Below are 21,103 nucleotides of genomic sequence, written 5' to 3'. Positions count from 1 at the left end.
CTCTGCTTTCAGCCCGCAGATGATGAGAGCACTGCTGACGAAGGTGACGCATTGGGGAGAGGAGATTTTAGTAACTGGGGCGGAGGAGAAGCAGCAGCAAGTGGTGAGAGGGGGAGGAAAGGGAGCCTATATAAAGCAGCAAAATTCAAAAACATTAGAAGAGAGAAACATAAGAGAGAAATGCAAGAGAAAAGTTCGGGGAATTTTGGAACTGCCAGGTACATCATAGAAGCAAACTGAGACCCAGCCAGACATTGAATCAACACTCATCCCATGGATGAAACTCAAAACCAAGATGTGTCCATCCCACCATCTTTCTCAAATGTATGAGAGAATTTTCAGGCCCTCGTCCCACTATCCAGTGGTCTCCTGAGGTCCGAAATTCAAGAAAAGTGTTTGGAGAACTGGGGTCAATACAGAGTTACAAGATAATGCACTGGGTGTCCCCAGCCAAGTACCAAGCTCTACTACAGCTTCTGCTTTTCAAACTGCACCAAAAGAACTAAAACATCAACACATCTTCCCGCACGGCTTTCAGAAACCTGAAAAAGGGGAAAGACTTAACTGTGGGAGCTGATAGATCCAGGAGCCCTTCCTGTAAGAACACTCTGTGGTCTGGGGACTCCTGCCTTGCCCAGCCAAGGCACTCACAGTTTGCACCAGCAGGTAATGAGACATAATAAATGCAGAAACAACTGCTGTTCAGTCATGTGTATGAAACAACACACATAATTAGAGCTGCCTATATATGCAAAGGCACAAAATTAAAAGTCAGCAACTTCCAGTGCTACTTTTTGATTTTGGCAGGTTTCACTTTCCCACCTGGCATCCTTACAATGTCTTTGGTAAAAGCTAAGATAACAGTCTCGATCATCGAGCACTTGTTTTTTGTAAACACTCATGTGCGTACATCAGATAAATAATCCAGTACCTGCTGAACATTTACTCTCTCTGTGACTGTGCAGAGAATTTTCCCAAGTCCTGCAGGGCCCTCAGTCCCTGCCCCTGGACCTGCATCCCACTCACCCCAGAGCCTGCTACATGCTGGCTCGTTGTTCGTGCTAGCGGCTTGTTTTCTCAGCCATTCACACACAGCTTGCTTCCAAGGCTGGCTTTTCCTGGCACAGAGCCCCAAAATGTCTTCCCAAACACATACACTACTGCTAGGAAAGCCATCATGACAGATAATAGCGCTCATGCCAAGTACAAATCATCTTTAACTCTTAAGTTTGTTTTCTGCAATTTTGAAACATAACCAACCACAGGTTCCCAATGTCTGCCTTTGCCAGGGAAAGGCGTGGGGGGAATCTCTTGGATTCATTAAGGCACAAATGTACACACCTCTGTTTAAATCAATTTGACTATTTATGCTAAGCTAGACAGGTTCCTCCTTTGATGGGTTACCCTCTCACCTGTCCCACAGTCAAATCTTTTGGCTGTCCCAAAGTCAAATCTACATTAGCTTTCTGTTTTCACTGTCAGCATTCTGCAGTGAATTCTCCCAAAAGCTATGCCATCCATCCCAAACTTCAACCTAACTCAGATACCCTCAGTCCAGGCACAACTGACTTTGCACACCATTTCCTGAGAACCCCCTTCTCTGGAGCAGTACAGGTCTAATAGGAATCAATACTCTACAACTCTTTAGGAAAAGTACAAGCTACTCTGAACTCTTAATTAACCCAAAAGACTCACTATCCAAATCCCCTCCTCCCAGGCTCCCTCACCAAGGGACCTGCTCCTCATCATACACCAAAGACCGGCTGCTCACTTGCAAATTCAGAGCTATCAACTTCTACAGGAATCTGACCTGAACTGAAGTCCCCCCTGACTAAGAGATGGAGAGCAATTTTAAAACACATGTGATTACAAATGCCAGTAAAAGCTAAATTCCCATTCCCACATAAAACTCCCCTTTCACTTAAAATAACTGGGGAAAAGGGCATGGCTTTTACATGGCCTCACTACAGACAGTAGCAAAGATTTACTAGCAGAGGACAGTAGTGAAGTCTTCTCCTTCTAAAATTTTATTGCTCTTACATAATATGCTATCATGCATTTACTAGCACGCTGTGAAGCGCTGTCATAAATATTTAAACAGTGATGACTAAGTAAGAGAGCTGTCGGTGGCTCCTGCGTTTCTGGTTTTCTCTGCTCGTTCCCTTGGGCCCACAGTGAGGGAAGAACTGATGTGCAGAAAATAAAAGTGCTACATGTGAACCAAACCAGATGCATGTACCTGGTGTCCAGCAAAGCAAAAGGGACTTTAACTTGTTACTAAAAGGTCTTTCTCCACCAGAGCTTCTTCTGTCATGACGGCCAAGCTCGTCATCAGCGAGGCTCCCCTCCCCACACGCTCGCCTGACTGCATTAGTTATTACATTTGATAGCTTTATAGCATTATTTGAAGCTTGCTATTTACCCAGTTACACAAGGCCCAGCAGCTTAGAGCCCGCTCTCTGCCTGGGCTGCAAATCTCTGCAACTACCTCCAAAATAGCCCAGATTTTATGACCCATTAGGCTTAATGATAAATCCTTGGATTTATGTTCTGGGCTAGCAAGCGATGAGGATCAAGGGCTAAGCTTTGATTTATCTGCAGGCCAAGGGAGATGGTTATTTCTATAATTTTATTTTTCTCATCATTTGCCATAATGACTGCAATGCTTTGCTATGACATCATGACAATTTTTACTGTTATCTGCATCAAAATCAATACTGTACTTGGTCCTTTCACAGCGCTGGCTCTGGTATTTCCTCTCCCAGCAGGATGGGAACACTGCTGGAGCAGTTTTCCATCCCCTGCCCAGCCTGAGCAGCAAAGCCTGCTACGGATGCTAACTTCAGAACCTCCTGGTGCATGAAAGGCAATGGTTTTCAACTTGCAAATACTGCTGGAGGTGGGGCAATGGTCTGGGAATGAAGACTGTTCTGCTTTGAACCAGTTTGGTACATTTGTGGTGCTTTACATGCAATGCCAGTGGTGCCTGGAGTTGAGATAAATTTTGCTTCATTGTGCTTTAAATCCAGAACCATGAAAGAGTAGCCAATACTTTGGAGAGATGCTACTCTCAGCAGGTCCAGTAACTGCATTGATTACAAACCTCCTGTTTTAACAGTTTCTCTGAAAACCCCAGGCTTCTGGAACCTGGGGAATGCAAGAAAACCTCCAATTTCCTCTCCAAATCTACTTTAAAAGAAATAAAGAGAAAATTAAATGCCCTGTGTTATAGGCAAAGTCTTGAGAAATGGCCTATAAGGACCACAAATGTTCATGCAGCTCTGAGTTTCACACTTGCCTGGCTTTAATATGCTTATCACAAGGGCAGGCACCGCACTTTTTAGAGCAGGCCCAAGGCTGGTTACTGGTTTCAGCAAGGACAGGTGGGTGCACCATGGAATGACAGGGAGAGAGACTGGAAAAAGGCTAAGGAATACCATGATACTACAAGGCTAATCACACCTCCAAGTTATTTTCTTCAAAGATTATTACATCCTTTTGACCATGCTGTACAGATACACTAGGACTACTTGAGTAATACTAAGAAAGGACAGAAAAAGTAAACATTAAAGGGCAAATTTTGAGCAGCTCAAATTTACAGAGTGAAGCAGATGCCTCATATAATAAAGGGAACTTGTCAGGGAAATGGAGCATTATCCAATATCTGTCTTGATTGACAGCTTGACAGTCTTTCACCCTTTTAAAAAAAAAAGTCTTTAAAAAGCATTAGTTAGCAATTATCACCAATTTTCCTATTAAGGAAATTTTCCATGGAAAAATAGCTAGTTTAATTTCTAGCTAAATCAGGACAGTTGACTGTTTTTCTTCCTCACACAGAATTGGAAATTGAAGGGAAATAGTGAGATGCTGTCAGATCAGTACCAGAGCGAAGTAAACAGGAAAGGAATAAAAATGGCAAAAGCTTTGGAACAAAACCCCACAAAACCCCTTTAATCCTCAGCTGAAGATCTCTCACAAGAAGCAGCATCAGGTTGTTGTGCAAAAAAAATTGCAACAACAAAATACTGTGGACCAAGTCCTACCAGATGCTGAGGAAAAAGTCAAAAACGCTCCTTCAAACAGAAGTTTGTTATAAATGTGAGCCACAGAGGTACCAGGTTTTTCCCATTACACACACAGTACTAGGGATCCATTGCACTGATGAGGTCCAAATTCAGACTGGATTGTCCAAGAAGAAAGAAGCCCTGGCTTTAACTTGAGTTCATGAGAAGAGAAGGCATCTGGGTGACCTAATTGGGACCTTCCAGTACCTGAAGGAAGCCTATAAAAAAGATGAAAAGAGACTATTTACAAGGGTATGAAGTGAGAGGACAAGGGGAATGGCTTCAAACCGAGTAGGTTTAGATTAACTGTTAGGAAGAAATTCTTTACTGTGAGGGTGGTGAGGCATTGGCACAGGTTGCACAGAGAAGTTATGGATACCCCATCCCTGGACGTGTTGAAGACCAGGCTGGATAAGGGCTCTATCCCAGGGCCCTGAGCAACCTGGGATAGTGGAAGTTGTCCCTGCCCACAGCAGGGGAGTTGGAACAAGTTGATCTTTAAGGTCCCTTCCAGTCCAGGTCATTCTGTGAGTCTACTGCACTATTCATTACAGCAAACATTTCTCTTGGAAGGTAGCAGGCCTGCTGACAGGCAACACATTCCATATTCCTCTCCCCAAAAAGAAGAAAAAACATCCACTTATTGTTAGCCTGTTAAGAGACTGTAAGTCACTTTTCAGCTAGCAATGCTTCTGAACTAGTCTTTAAATTATTTACCTCATGCCTTGTACTTCTTAAGTACTCAAAAAGCCCTATGTAGTCTCCCTGTGAATCTTGACAGTGCTAAGAGTTGGTCCTCAAAGAGACTGGATAGAGAAAGCACTGATGTGGGATGGATGTTGCATTTTCAGTAGTTTCAGTACTGTATCTCTAATATAACAGAAAATGAGAGACATGCTTGAGTCCCTCATAAAAGCCCTGCCTCAGTAAAGCACTTTCCTTGCTTTCCAGGACCAAGACTCAACTCCTGTCTCCACCCAAGTGAAGGCTTCTTCTGTCTTACCCCTAGGAATAAATCCTCCGCGGCATTCAGGCACATGGTTTTGCACGTGTTTCCCCAGGCAGTCTTTAGGGTATGTATTACACCATCTGCTTTAAACCGAGCCCTGTCATCAATACTCTGTTTTGGCAGGAGAGCTACTGGCAAAAACCACTTTCCTTCATTGCCAACCCCTCCCTGACTTCCAATAGGACAGGGCTCTTTCCATCCAACCACATGATTGTAATAACAGACATCCATACATAGGATTTTTCTAATTTGTTTGCGTTTCTACTTCTCATCCTTCATTTACTGTCCTAAAAATGTCAGAACAGAGAGCAGAACTTAAAAGGCAATCACCACCTGCAAGCATTGTAGCAACACTAAACTATTTTGGCAGCCAGGCCTTTCTCAGCACATGCTCATGGGGCCTATATCCCTCATGCTGGGAAGATGCAATGCAGTTCCCAGCTTTTGGCTGCTTCATTTCAAGCTCCTACATAATAACGGGAGCACCCTTTTTATTTCCTAGGTTTCCTAGAGCAGCCAATGGCTTAGATTACAGTCATTGCCTTGGCACTGGAGCACTTTCCAGTATCACACTAAGATTCATGTTTCCAACATAAAATCCCTGATAATGCTGCTTCCCCAAACCCTGTGGCACATCCCATGACATGGATGGTGCCTCTCACCCAGCCACCCCACTGACAGCATCATGCTCCACAAACTTCTTTAACATTCCAGGCTCAACTGCAGCTCAGCCATGGAATTCTCCACCCTTTGATTATTTTTTCCGTGTGACAAAAAGCTTAAATAAGAAGAAGGTCTGTTCTTTGGAAGGGAGGAGTTCAGTGTGTGCAACACAGACAAATTCACGTACCATTATTCTTTCCCGCATGCTTCAAAATCTGGGATAGAGGCACAGCTCAGGGTGCATTTACTTTGTTCTCATCTCACTCTCAGGGAAACCTTCCTACTTCTTCAGCCTAGAAAATCACCCTTTACTGTAAAACACAAAACCAAATACCCTCCAAATCCAAGTGAGAAATGCTACAAATCTGTTGCCTTTGGGTCTTTACACGCAAGTGAGAGACAAGTTTAATACATGCAAACCCAGGTTTCTGAGGTCTTGGCAGGATTTGGTTGAAAAAGTAAATGATTTAAACATTCTGACAGTTTACCTGCATTTCATGAAGTGTCCTGTAACGACCCTTTTGAACTATACCTCGTTTCTGTGTCCTTCAGTTGTATCTTAAGAGTCCTTCTGTGAGTAGTGTATAAAAGATGCGTCAAAAATCTTTTACATTTATTTCTTTACATGGCCCAAACAAACAACATGGCATTAAGAATTGTTTTCAAAATCCTGTGAAGTACTAAAAGCCTCCTGAGACGGATCAAGCCTCTCCAGCTCAGAGAGTTCTGCACCTTCAGAAAAAAATTAAACTAAACACCTAAGGTGCTTTTCAAAAGCAATTATCATAATCCCTGCTGTTACCCAGAGGGAAGCAGTGGCACACAGAGGTTAAATAACTTCTTGGAGGTGGCTCAGTGAGCAGCACAGCTGGGATTAGAGCCATCGTGCCTCCTGACTCCCAGCTCCAGGCTCAGCCCAGCACCTTAAATAGCTGCAGTGCAAGTCATTAGCTCAGTCCTCTGAGCATGCATCTAGCTTGGGGAATGGGAAAGCTGGAGTTTAACTTAATAATACAAAACTTTCTATAGAGAATCCCCAGAAAGAAGCCTTAAATTTTAACAGCTCTGACCTGACCAACCCGTATGAGGGAGGAGGGAAAAGCCGCTGGGCAGTTTTTACTGCCACCAGTTTGGGATGAGTGAATTACTCACATGCAGCAGAGCGTGTCATAATAAAAGGTTTATAGGGGCTATCACCAGGATCATTCTTACGGCATTTATTCATTCCAGTTTTCATTTGCTGGCATTTCTTTTGTCCTCCCCTTTGTCATCAGGATTCTCTCCACCCTTCCCTTCCTAACTTCTAAAAAAAACAACATTTCTGCTGAGAGCGGTTTAGTGACATGGCACATTTTTATTTACATTGTTATTTTGCATTTCTGTGTACTTCTACAGGGACAGCTGACACGTGGTTTTCCCCCATCAGAGGGGACTGTGTATGTCTACTTCCACTATTCCCTTGCCTACAGCTACAGTATCTCTTTTATTTCTTTAGCTGCCTCCAGCAGGGAACAATAAATCTAAAACACAGTCAAAAAAAGGACAGTCAGAAAAAGGAAAAAAATCTCTGGTGCTATTTTTAGCATCTAAGTTCTTTGGCTTAACCTATTTTTGGAAGAGCATCTTTGTTCAGCAAATTCAGAACTCCCAGCCCTGTGACACCGGGGCAGCGTGTCCCGCTGCAGGCAGAGCCGTTTGCTGGCGACAACCTCTAACGGCAGAGCAAAGCCAGGAGAGTCCAGAAGGAAAATGATGGGAGACAGGACTTCACTTCAACTCTCCATCACTTTGTGCCTCTGAGCAAGTCACACCACCCCTCTCCAGTGCGCTCTGGCCATGCTCATGCCAGCACATGGCATATGCACAAACAGGATGGGTGCACCCTGTGCCGTGGGCTCCACAGGGTGAAAATAAGGCTCGCTATCTGCCCTCACAGCTTCCAGCCCTTCCAGGACCCCAGTTTTGGTGGTTCATTAAGTGTAAATATTAACTGGTATCTACAACTCATGTTTTAGTCAAAGCTTTGCTTAGGAGATACGGAAGGTCGCAAATGGGAGACAGCAGGCCTGAAGAGCTAAACTTGATTCACGTATTTCTGGTTTGGTTTCAAAAGATATTCAAGCTCTGTATCTGGAGACAGTTATTACCTTTGTACTTCCACCAGCTGCACCTTCCAAAAGTGGCAGCATTCTCACATGGCCCAGGGGTAAAAAAAAAAGTTGGAAAAGATGCAAAATAGCTGAGTTGGTATGTTGTGGCTGGCTCTGCCTGATGCAACGGGAGCACACATTTCTCACATCACTGTACTCACAGGCACCACTCAGAAAGGGATAATCTTGGAGCCCTATAAGGCATAAGACTTGGTTTAAAGCTGGAATTTTGTGCCAGGGCTTTCAACAGGCATGGCTGAACCACAAGAGAACCAAACACTGCAGCTGGTTTTAGACCAGAAGCCTTGGCCACAGTCCTGCCCTTTGAGTTGCTTCTCTCCGGGGAAAAAAGCAAAAAGGGCAGAAGGAAACATTTAATTGCAAAGAAAATATTTCATTTTCTTTGTCACAGGGACAGCCCTCCAAAGGCAACATTGAGTCCTCCTGGGCTCGGTGACATGCAGGCTGAAACGCCAGCACTAGCAGCCAGGTCCCCAGTGAATCTCTGTGGCCTAATGGATTAAAGGCTTAATTAGAGTTACCTAAACATTAAATACCACTAAAGTGCTCTGAAATTTGCTCCAAATGGGTGTGTGGGGAGTTGCCTTTTAAACGGGCCCAGAACTAACTGGGATTCTGTGCACAGTTGTTAATGGTTTTGAATCATTCCGCTTTTCAGCTTTTCCCTGATAATAAAGCCAATACAGCTGTGCATCAGGCAGTGCTCTGGCACACCTCATCACCAATCACAGCTGAATTTAATGGGGGAAAATTATCTTAAATATATCAAGCTCTGTATCTAGAGACAAGGCAGGTACTCAATGAAGCTCCTACTGAGCAAGACACAAACCTGTATCAGACACCGGAGAAGCTACAAGGGAAGATGCAACTAAAACCAAGGCTCTATTGGTCATGTCATCCATTTTTTAAGCAAATAGTTGTTTAAAACACATTTCAGGTTTCAAACAGCTATTGAGGACAGCAAGACTCTATTTTTAAGAGAACAGAATTAATGGTAAAATTAAAGAGTATAACTGGAAGATGGTAGAAAGTGTAGGCCCTACAGGTGTGAGGGTATCAACCACCTGAAGTCTCCATCATCCTTTCTCTAGTTTCACCTGGCTGCAATCACACACCATTCCATCCTGACAACACAGGTTTTGCCCAGCTTTCACCAAAACCTGGAGAAACCTGGCCAAACCCTGCAGCAGATCCAACAAACCAACTCCACTGACTTCAGCAAGGAGCAAAGCAGAGACAGCCCCAAAAACGCTTCCAGAATGGTCACACAGCACCATGAGTCAGCAACGCTAATGCCAGGAGCAGGATATCCCGAGGAGGTATTTAAAAGAGAGGTTTTGTTTGAGATTTATGATTCTGAACCTCTTCAGCTGTTGTACCCACACACACCTGTTGGCAGTTTCAGCACATGCCACACGACAGACTTGTGTTTGTAGCTTTTGCAAAGTAAACCAGTAAAACCATAGCCAGTTTATGTATTTGAACAAGTAGATGCCAAACACTTCAGATTCCTAATTGGAGCACCTTCAAAGCAGTAAATGGATTTAGGTGTCAAATGTGAGGGTGATCAGAGAGGAGAAGCAGAGATGCAGGCACTCTTCTGTTCTGTCTTTCCTGTTCTTTTTTCCATACATCCCTGAAATAGCTAACACCTGTACCCCAACAGATCTGTGCCAGCATCACCTCTTGGGCTTCTGCCACATGAGCTGGAGTTCTCCGTGATCTCAGCTTTAAACCCAAACTGCATGCCCCAGCTGATGTCAATGAGACCAGTACGTCTCCCCTATTTCAGCAGCAAATCTGGGGTCAGAGGCAACACCAGTGAGATAAAGCAAAATTCAGACTTGTGAGTACCTACCACAAGAAGTTTGTTCCCAGCTGACTGACAGCAGGAGCTGACGCTGGTGAGCAAATTTTTTACACAGCATTGTACTTCCCAAATTGGCAAATAATAACTGGGAAGTAAAACGTTTTGCAGGAACTTTGCTTGTTACGCACTTCCATCTTACAATCAGCCACTGGGATGCCGAGAACTCACTGAAAGTCAAACACTGACTTACTGTGACTATTCACGATGGATGAAGACGTCCAGGAAAAAAAAACCCAACCCAAACAGAAAAGCCACTGGGAAGCAAAGAGAGGTGCCAAAGTAATAAGGGAATCAAACGAGCAATGGGATTTGCTAGGTCTGGCTCCACAGGGGGGTGCCAAGGGAATTTGCTGATGACTCGTAACAGGGCTCTCCCCAACAGGCCTGCTGGGGTCTCTCTGTGGCACCGCTTCCCGGTGCGGAATGACTCCTGAGCCGCTCAGCTAGGCACGGTTCAGCAGTCGCTCCAGCTGAGGACACACACACGCCGTGACTGGTGAGCCCTCGCTTCCTCAGAGTGAGGCTGAAACACTACAGAGGTGTGTAACAGCACCCAGAGCTCCTGCACCACGGGGAGGTGGGACTACGGCAGACTGGTCTCAAATCATCTGATGAAAATTAATCTCAGCTAGAAATCATGGTCTCACTGAGATCAAAACCATTTGGAAAGATGTTTGAAGCAGGAGAAAGGAAAAAGTTTAGCTTCAGCACTCTCAACATGAGAGTCTTTCCTTTGATTAAAACAATGCTTTTACTCAATTTATCTCAAATGAATGCATTTGATAGCATAAATACACAATTCCACACTGAACAAAGACCTTTCATCAACCTAAAACGACCTACAGCCAAAAAAAAGTGACTAAAACACAGAAATAGGCAATAAGAATAAGGTGAATCACAATAAGTAACTCCCAAAGCTTTACCTGGCACAGCAGCAGCTCCGAAACCAGTGCCCTGCCCCAGGCAGCCAGGTCCCTCATTCCCACCTGAAAATCAGGAGAGCAGCTGCTCACCACGGGGGGATCAACACATTTGTAATCCCCACGTAGTAGAAACAGCAACGCATCAGCAGGAAAAAATGAGCAACGCAAAGGACCATTCTGTGAACCTCAAACTGAAGCAGAGGAGCTTCTACAGCTTCTCAGTCTCGCTCCTGGGGGTGCAGACAGCAAGGGAGCCCAAGAGTGGCACTACATCCACTCGCCTCCTCAGTGAACAGCCGGAGCCATCCCCCAACACCTCCAGATGCACCTCCACATGACAAGAGCTCTGTCCCCGGCAGTGGCAGCGATGCTCACAGCCACCAACACCGGCTGTCACAGCGGGCAGGGGAGCACGGCCCCCTGCTGCAGCCCTGAGCAGGTTATTGGAAGTCTCACGGTACAATAAAGGCAATAAATTTGGAGCAATGATTCCTTAAGTGCTGTCTGGGCAGCGGGGACCACCGAGATCTAACACAGGTACCAACTCATTTCCTTCATTTTGCAAATGCTAAAGCATATAAAAATTTTTTTAAATGAAAGGGAAAGGCTACTAGCAGAGTAGTCTCGCTGCTGGCCCCTCTCAAGTTGGTGGGAATTTTATCCTTACTGGCAAAGACAGCGCATTAGATCTAAAACTGAATATTTTGGGGGGAAAAAAAAAATCCATTGTTTCTTTATGTTAGCAGAGGGCTGGTACGTAACAAAGAGGAAGAAAGGCAGCCCGCGTGCTTCTGGCGGGTTGGTAAAAAATTCTCAAGGTCTGATCGATACCATGAAAAAAACACCTCTCCTGGCCTGAGGCTGGAGCGTTATTCAAGCACGGCAGTCACTGTGCAGCTCATTTTCTTTAGCTACGATGATCCGACGCTCATGAACACAGAAAGAAGAGCGGAGTCGATTGCAGGCATTTCTAACCCTTTATGAGAGGGAAGAAAAAAAAAAAAAAAAAAAAAAAGAGGGAGCAGAGGTATAGAGACGCGTGTAGGAGCATTTCCAGGAGCGGCTGTACGGCTGTCTGGGCACCTGCTTCCTGAGGGAAACCCAAAAGCACATCATATTCACGGAAAGTTGGGAGCAACTTCTGGGGGGGGGGAAACGACAAAAGGCAAAATGTCTCTTAAAAAAAATAGAAAAAAAAGAAAAGAAAAAAAGAAAAGAAAAGCCATTGTTGTGGGAACCCCCTGCTAGCTATCTGAAGCAAAACCACCTACGGCGACCCTCAGGAGAGGAACCCCGGAGCCCCCGGCTGCCCTACGCCAGCCGCCCCTGGCAGCGCCCACGGCTGTGCCCGCTCCGCACAGGTGCGGACCGGGATGCCCGGGCCGTGCCTTTGTCTCCGGGCACCGGCCGCTGCCAGGACGCACAGACAGCCGGCCGCCCGGGCCGGCGGGCAGCGCCGCGGCCCCGCAAGGTCGAGCGTCCGCCCGGGCAGGGGCAGCCGCCGCCCGCTTTCCCCGGGCGGATCCCCGCGCCCCCGGCCCCGCCGCCCCTACCTCGGCCGCCGCCGTCACGCCGCCCCCAGCGCCATGTTCCGGCTACATCCGGGCCGCAGCTCCGCTCCGCTCGGCTCCGCACGGCGCGGCCGCAGGTGCCACCGCCCGCCCCCCGAGCCGAGCCGAGCCGAGCCGCGCTGAGCTGAGCCGGAGCGGCCGCGGCGCCGCCCCCGCGCCGGGCCCGCAGCCCCGCCCCGCCCGCGCCTGCCGCCCGGAGCGGCGGGGCCGGGCTGTGCCGGCGAGCGCGGGGCGGCAGCTGCGCACCTGCCCTGACATCTGCCCTGGGGCTTTGTCTGCCCGACCACCCGCCCTGCGCACCGCCGCCGCGCCGTGTCTGCACCAGCCAAGGCACCTGCGCACCCACACAGCCGTGCCTGCACCAACCAAGGCACCCGTGCACCCCTCCACCCATGCATGCGCCAACTTGTGCACCCACCCGCGCACTCATACATCACCCACCTATTCCTGCATCAACTCGTGCACCTGCACACCCACACGCCCATTCCTGCACCAGCCAATGCACCCCTTCACCCATGCGTGCACCAACTTGTGTGCTCACCCACCCACGCATGCATGCACCCATATATCACCCACCTATTCCTGCATCAACTCATGCACCTGTGCACCCACACAGCCGTTCCTGCACCAGCCAAGGCACCTGCGCACCCACCCACTCATGCACCAACCAATGCACCCATGCATGCACCCACCCATGCACTCATACACTCATATATCAAGCCACCCACACCCAATTCATGCACCGCTCCACCAACCCATCCACCTGCCCATGTACCAATCTACACTCCAATCCACATCCATCCATCTACACCCCAACTCTGCAACCACCCACCCACATGCCCCTACATCCACCCACCCACTTCCTTTTGCACTTTGACTTCAGTTATTACATATATATATATAGATATATCTTTTATATAAAAACAACAGTGCCAACATGTTTTGTTACCTGAAAGCTCTCCCCAGACAATGGCCAGGTGCTATGGAACAAATCTGGTTAAGGCAAGTGATGGAAGGAAGCAATCAGAGGACAACAGACAAACCCCATCTATCCCATCTAATTTTGGTGTATTACTGCTGGCAATTTGTGGCTGCCTCTGAAAGCTGCTCTAAGCTTACATTTTTATAAAATGTTCCATAAAAAAGATTAAGATTGCCTTTAATAAAGGTAGGTACCCACCCTTCCACATGCTAAATCAGTAGGGAGATGACAGTGTGTGCTCATGAATGACCATAAACCATCCCTGTCAGGAAACACAGAGCATGGACAGCAAAGTGCTTTTCAGAGGCACCTGCAGCAGAAGCTCTCTGGGAAGAAAAGACCCAAAGCCAACTTGATTGATTCAGCCCTGCACGGGAGAGGAGTGATTTCATACTTAATGATGTTGAATTGCACATCATTTCTAGTTTCTTTGATGCTGTTTGCATTAACATGCACTCTGTATGGCAGGAGCAGAGAGGATTCGACAGGAACAGCTTGAAGATAAAGGTGCATTGGAGCTGTGTGGGGTGGATGTGCTGGGCCAGGCAGAGGGAGGTGCAGAGACTGAGACTTTCATGGCACTAAGGCACCTGAGGTCTAAATAGGTTTTTGCACATATGAAAAAACCTACATTAACAACAGCAAAAAAAAAATCCCTCAGAAACATGCTCTTCCATTACCCGTAGTGTTTGCTTCTACCTTCTTTATGCTCCCCTCAATCAGTGCTCTACATAATGCTGTGATATGAAAGGAGCTCCCTTGGTTCTTGACAGCACATGGTGTCAGTGTTTGCTGGGATGGCAAAGCTCCTGCTCCAGCCTCAGCACCTGCCCACGGCACCTGTGGGGCAGCACCAGCACAACGAGGGGCACTCTGCGTTCTGGGAGGGAGATTGGGCTCAGACAAACCCAGCCCAAAATACGGCATAAAGTTATTCAAAAGGTCAGGACCATAATTTTGACCTTCTAGATGTGAAATTCAGAGACAGGCTGGCTGGGGTCACCCTGAGTGGGTACCACTGTTGAAGTCACTCTGTTGCTCCTGGTTTCCATTTCTTTGCAGTGGGTTTTGCAGCCAGAAGCATCATTTGCAATCAACAGCTGCTGAAGAATGTTTAGGCTTCTGGTAAAAATCCCAAACAACTCAACTCTTCCCCCCAAAACCCCAAGCCAGGCTAAAACTTTAAGGAAAAAACTCCAACAACTTGGGTTTAAACCTCGCCACAAAGCTGAAGCCTTTCCCTGATGCATCAGACCAGAAATAATATGGGATAAGGCAGTGAGGGTTCCCCTGATCTGAGTCAGCATGAGTGACGTGTGTCTGTAATGCAAGGTGTTGCATGTCACATCTTGACATGATATGTATGGCTTCTGGCAGGGGAACAAAAAGAAATTAAGCCTTTGCTGTTTTGTCTTTAGTCTCAAGTGTGATTTGGAGGAAACTGTCTCAGTGAATTGGCAAAATGGGCTGATGGCTGCCAAACTACAGCACCAGGAGAGAGGCACTGCACCATTCCAGGAGTGACAAGGGAGGGAGGGAGGGAGCAATAACCCCTCCATATCCCATGAGGTGCTGGGAGAAGGGGTGGCATAAAGGTTCAGTAACAGGGACCTGCTGAGACTCACATTGAAGGGAGGTTGATGCATCCATCGGCATAGGAAAATCCCATCCTGTGTTTTCCCAGAGAGCCCTGGACTCTCTGTCTTCATGGTTAAAGCCAACAAGAAACGAGGTCTCTAACTTGGACACTAGTTTCTGCACTGAAGTCAGCTGAATTACCTAGGGTGAATTTGACTATCTAATCCCTTCAATCTGAAAAACAGATGTGTATATGCACAGATCTACCCCAAAGCTTTCCAAAAAAGGTTCATTTTGCTTTTGCCTTCTTACACACAATGGTAAGAAGCAGAAATATGGCTCCTCAAGTCATTGCGGCTGCCCTGAGCTAGAGTTGATGCAAATGAAAGGCAGATAAAAATGTAAAATATCCTTTTTCCAGAAAAATCAGAGCATAGGATTGGGGTTTTTTAAAATTTATCATTATATGTTTAAAATTTGTGCCAGTGGCACTAAACATTATGGCCTAAATTTCATTGTAATACTATATAATAAATAGCAATTAACCCCTTCAAATTTTAGATTAAGTCAAGCCAATGCAGTGGCTGAAGTGTTTGCTGAACCAACTGGATCAGGAGATTCTTGAGACTCTAAGCCCATTTCCTAGAGACCCATTACTTCTCAGGATGCACAGGAAGATGTTCTTCCCTTCAGTTCACTCCAGTTTGAGAAAACCTTCAGGGATTGAAGCCAAAGAGGGAACAGGAGATGGCACTTTCCCCCATATGAGTCTTTATAAGGATTTGGTGATTAGGAACACCCCAGCCTGCTGCCAAAGAGGTAATATTTCCTGTGTTCAAAATGTCCATTTCAAATGCAGAATCAGTTTTGATAACTGTGTTCTTCCCCTTGCCCCATCTGTCCATCATACTTAAGATTAGCATGTGATTTAAATTAAGAGCACAGTAACTAATATATGTTACTTTTTTCTGCATGCACCTTAACACAAACATTAAAATAAGTCACGGAGTAGAGGCATCAGGCATCAGTTTGGCACATAAATGAAAATTATTAAGTAACTTTAAACTCAATATGCAGATTCTTAAATAAATATGGTAATAGCATATCCATATTTTCATGAGTGAAAAAAGAGTACCAGGCTTCAGTGAGGAAGTATCAGTTGTTCCTTAGGAAAATAATTAAAAAGTACAAATGAAGAACAAGATTAATTTAAATAATCAATTTTGTGTTTCCTGCTAGCTGATTTAAATCATGATGAAAATTGTTGATTAAAGCCCCTTATTTAAATCTGTGCCCATTAATGAGAGTGCAAGCCTATGAACACAAGCCCATAATAGTAATAAAAGACTCTGTAGAGAAGAAATAACTTTCACAAGAATACTTCCAGGGCTGGAAAAACATCATCCATCCTTTGCATGAAGAAATACATCTTACCCAGCCAAGCAATTCTTCTCCCCTAAGCTCTTAACCCCGTAAAAAGAGCAGGGATATGGCAATAAGTCATAGGATATTCACAGCCACATTATGTAAGTACAACTGAACTGGTGATCCTTTTCACTAACGGTTGGAGAGGAAGATGAAGTATTGCTGGAATAATTAAAAAGACAGGTTTGAATTCCCTAAATAATGCAGACGAATGCCCTGTCCAGCTATTCATCTTGGTGGCAGCAGCCTTTTAAGGTCTTGAGCAGTTGCACAGGGAGGATGGCTGAATGATGCTGGGTGGAGCAGGCCTGTGCCAACCCAAGCACCATGTGCTCCTATGCAGCCCCTGGCCTCGTTCCAAAATGCTGTTTAAGGGCCACTACTCTGGTACCAGAACAGTTACTCTCATAACTACACCTCAATTCTCCTCTAAACTTAAGATGCCTTTGCTTTCCTTGTCAGTCAAAATCCGAGCACAAAAGCATCCATTATGAATTTATAGCAAGTGTAGACAACTGCCTTTCACTGAGGGCTATACGTGTATCATCAGCCCATACCGGTATTTTACATGCCCACCATCCACTGAAATGGCTCTGCCCTGTGGTCCTATAATCCACATTGCTTTTTAGTCCTCTTCAAGGAATTTGGGAGTGCAAATTCAGTAAAAAGTGCCGTGGTACAGCCCCATGGCCTGCCTCTCTATTAGCAAGGGTGACAGTAATCTCTATTTCTGTGCCGCCTCCTGCACTCCCCTTTCCTGGGCTCCAGTGGTGTCTCCCACAGAGATATCTGCCCTTTTGGGAAGTGTACCATGGAATTAAAGCCTGAAGGCATGACCTTCACTGTACCGAAATCAGTCACCAGATGACAGAAAAAGAGAATAGATAAATTTCATGAAGGAGGTTTTAAAGTTATTGTATATTTTTGAGGTATGATTTCTGGTATGCCTGGTATTGCTACTGCCAACATTCTTATTGTTGAACGATCAAAAGATACACAAAGATCTATAAGTAGGGATATTTACACAGGCTTATCCTCACACACCTGTGATTCTCCCCCTTCAACTCCTATTTCTGAAGGCAGCAATGGGCCCCAACCCTGCAAGGCAGAACACAAGATGCTCGGCAGTTTCCACCTTCCCAGGACGCTGGTTGCAGGATATGGCTGCTCCAACTCCACGGATAACTCTGGGACCATGCAGGAGCTTCAGTCCTGTGATGTGTCCTGAGCATGGTCCTGTCCTGCCTGAAATGATGGCAGTGTGGAACTTTATCAAGCTCAAATCCCTGTTGCCACCTGCCAGAGCCTGCAGGTCCCAGCAGCAGGATAGAGGAGCCCTGCTGTGTCTTATCTGTGGGTGCTGAGCAGATACTGGTTCAGGGACTTCTTGGCCTCTGTGATAAAGTTATAGGGATCCATGAACAAATTCATTTGCTCCTTTTTCTCCCCAGTATTACACTTCTGTGTCACACTGCCCTGCAAATCTGCTTCCAAAAGGCTGCCTTCTTTCTTCAAAGATAATTTCCAGTGCTAAGCAAGATCTCTCAGAGCCCTTGACTTTGCAACTGGCAAAGTTTACAACATGTTTACAATACCCTGCATAATTTGGATATGAGATAATGTGTAGTATAGTTCTTCAGTGGTGCACAGTGGGAAAAGAACAAGTGCAAAAAAAAAGGTAATGCAAAGCCAAGAAAAACAGATGGTAGCGAGCTCTCCAAGGGGCAAGAATGAATAAATAACTGCAGATTTTTTTTTTTCTGAGGAAAAATGTATTGTCAAATCAATAACAGTTTTTAGGAAATGCAAACTAGATCAAATGTGCATTTTTTCAGTATTAAACAATGGCACTTCATCAGGACTGATGGTCTGCACTGCACGTGTTTGCCTACATGAATCAGAGACAAGTAAAAATAGCATTGCTCCAAAAAGTTCTTATTTGACCTCAAGGTTACATTTCATACTTCCTGGGAAGTTCTGCTATAGGTAACAAGCCAAAAGTTCAGGTGGAAATCAGAGTGCCCCAGCACTTACTGTGCCCTTTAGCAGCATTGCATCTTTGATAATCTTAGTCAGGGCTGCAATTCTTAGAGAGCAGAACCTCTTGACAATTTTGGGAACTTTCCTGTGCCTGCTGTTAGGGCCACAGAAAACTATACTTGTTTAATACATCTGTGCACACTTCCAGAATGATTAACTGATAACTTTTTTTTCTTTTTGACCACGTCAGGTCAAGCTAGAGGGGGAAAAAGAGATACTTAAAAAAGGCCAAGTATACAAATACTCTCATTCTTCTCCAGCAAAAGATTTTTTCACCTCTCTTAAGTTGCCCAGATGAAGCTAAGCAGCATATGGGATGCATGAAAGTTGCTCTCTGCAAATCTGTCAATCCGTTTTAGCCACGCTGTGCCTCAATCCCAACTCTGCTCGGAGCACGGTGTCCCTGCGCAGGCGCTGCCAACTGGCCCACACTCAGCTCTTCACCAGGAAACAAACCCGCTCCTGCCACAGGATCCAAGGGCCCAAAGAGCAGAAGCTGGAAGGCACCAAATCTCTCGTGCTCTCTCTCTAGCCATGGTGCAAAAATAATCTTTGTAGCATCTCCAGTGCTCGCTGGGCTACAGTGATGTGGTGGGCTGGGGAGAAGAAGGAATCCCAGCCTGGAAGGAGCTCTGACAGTGGGCAAAAACCTCTTGACAAGTAGCTGTGGAAGAGGCTTGTTTGCTCAAGTTTCCAGGCTGAGTGCTCTGGGCTTGGGGACTAGCACAGACCAAGCCCTGCAATCGTGGAGGTCTCCTGGTCAAGCTCCCTGAGGAGTTACATCTGAGAAGAGGCAGCCACAGCCCCAAAGCAGAGAATGAGCAATGACCAGAGCTGAGCTCCCAGAGCACCACCACACAACAGTGCTTTGTTTTGTTCTAGAAGTTTTGTTCTAGAAGTTTTGTTCTAGAAGATCTGGACTCACAGGGTTGGCTGATGGTAAAAATTAACTGCCCTTCCCCAGCATGTCAATAAATCAAAGTGATGGGGTACTTCTGGGAAGCCAGAAGCCAGCAGAAGTGATCGGAAGGGTCCCCTCTTCATCTGACTGTTTTTTGGGAGGCGGCGAATGCTCCGTTATCATGCCCACAACACCTGTGATAATATTTTCATTCAAGCTCCATTTTCTGTTCTTCCCATGCAAATATGAAGAGCAAAGTCACTGCTACTGCCTTAGTTTTTTTCTCTTTCTGCTGGGAGCAGAACCTGAGCTCATTAAAGCCATGTACTCCTAAGTTCTGGAAGCAATCACTTCTGCTATGCAAAGGGAACCCTCTCTCTAAAAATCAGTCTTTCTTGAAAAGCAATAAGCCCACAGATGTACCTCCCAGCTGCTAAAAGCCCTTGCTCCCCACTCTGTAGGTGCCAAGCCCTCCTCCCTCTAAAAGCAACTCCAAAAGAAAACCAGGCCCCAGGGATGTTCAGGGAGCACCTCAGAATTTACAGAGGTGCAGTTGGGTCCATGTGCCTGTGGGAGCTGCTGTGAAGTCGGTCAGATGTGGCTCCTTCTGAAACAGGACATGTTCCAAAGGGACACGAGCTCTCGGAAGATGCAATCACTGAGAACACCTCCAGCTCCATCCCCAAGCTGCAAACTAAAGTACTTGCTTTTGTTAGAACATACGGCAAAACCCTGCATCCTACACGTGTTTTAATGCCAAGAGTGACTCTTAGTTTGGCATCCTACATGGCAAAGAAGCCAGCAGGAGTTTTGTCCAACAGAGAAGAGGGATGAAAGCAGGCAGTTTATCCCACTGCCATTTCAGTTGGTCTTCATTTCCTGGTCTGCATCACATCCCTGGGTCAGTCCACCTCTGGCCATTCTTGACTGTTGTTGGTCCCTTCACCTGAGAGAATGTGTTTCTGTACCTGACCCTTATATTGCAGGCTGCAAAAGACTCCATTGGAAGTACTTTGTAACCCAAAGCATTTTTCTATCACAAAGAATCCTTTGCAGCAAATTCTAGGTAGGTTGGTATTGTAGAGTAATGTAATTCCAATCACCTGGTAGAATACTTTTTCTATTGCTCCTTTACAAGTACCAGTACCCAGCCTATATTCCCTCTCATACTTAAGCCTCCAAAATTACTCTGATCAAAGCAACCTGCATTTATAAACTGATGTGCTCCTGCATTCAAGAGATTTGCCAAGTGCTAAATATAAGGTTTCTCACTATAGTCAAAATCAAATTCGAATTCCAGCTGCCTCTCTGCTAATATGCAGCAAAGGTTTAGCAGTACAAAGCCGTGTTTTAGAATCAGACACCAAAGATGACTAAATAAAACTGAAAGGGGAATCAGTACAAGCCTGGAATTAGCTTGCTGAAGATACCAGAGTTCATTTCCTCCCCCTGACAGAAGGAGCCACCTTGTGACCTTTAGTGATCAGAGCAAATAGGATCATGGCTTTGCCAAGTCTGCCCCCCTCCATGCCCAGCAGTGCCCTGACTGAAAAATCAGCTTCAACCTCCACTGGCCAGGGCAGGAGGACTGCAGGATGCTCAAACCAGTGCAGCAGGTTCAGATACTGCCCTCACTCCCATGGGCTGTGATCCATCTCCTCCCTCTCAGTGGATGCTCTCCAGCAGTCCAAGCACACATTGAGATCTGAAGAACAACTCCTGGGTTTACCTTGTGGTCTCTGTTCAAAACAAAGGACTCTTCTTTGTTTGATTTGACCGAGATGGTAAAACCAGGAAGGTACCCGAAGTTGGCAGGGTGAGTTGATGAGATGTTGAGTGCAGGCAGGAGCAGGAAGGCATCCCAGGGGTGGGCAGGCAGTTACTTCCTTGCCTTTGCTAACCTGGC

General features: G+C 46.0%; 1 protein-coding gene across 6 annotated transcripts in view; it reads right to left on the bottom strand.

The window, feature by feature from the left end:
* PAK5 (p21 (RAC1) activated kinase 5) overlaps positions 1-21,103 on the bottom strand; it is a 116,845-nt gene that overhangs the window by 74,758 nt on the left and 20,984 nt on the right. For 2 of the 6 annotated variants that reach the window (XM_032103699.1, XM_032103698.1), the window contains exons 1-2: positions 12,254-12,380; positions 10,701-10,763 (exon numbers count right to left, since the gene is read on the bottom strand). The exons of 2 other annotated variants lie outside the window; for them this stretch is intronic. The gene's annotated coding sequence lies outside the window, so the exon portion shown is untranslated. Of the gene's footprint in view, positions 1-10,700; positions 10,764-12,253; positions 12,381-21,103 lie in introns of those variants that run through there. 2 more of the 6 variants (XM_032103700.1, XM_032103696.1) reach the window with 1 other exon arrangement.

The sequence above is a fragment of the Corvus moneduloides genome, chromosome 3 (assembly GCF_009650955.1).
Source record: "Corvus moneduloides isolate bCorMon1 chromosome 3, bCorMon1.pri, whole genome shotgun sequence".
Classification (NCBI taxonomy): domain Eukaryota; kingdom Metazoa; phylum Chordata; class Aves; order Passeriformes; family Corvidae; genus Corvus; species Corvus moneduloides.
This window is presented reverse-complemented; position numbering and strand designations above follow the sequence as displayed.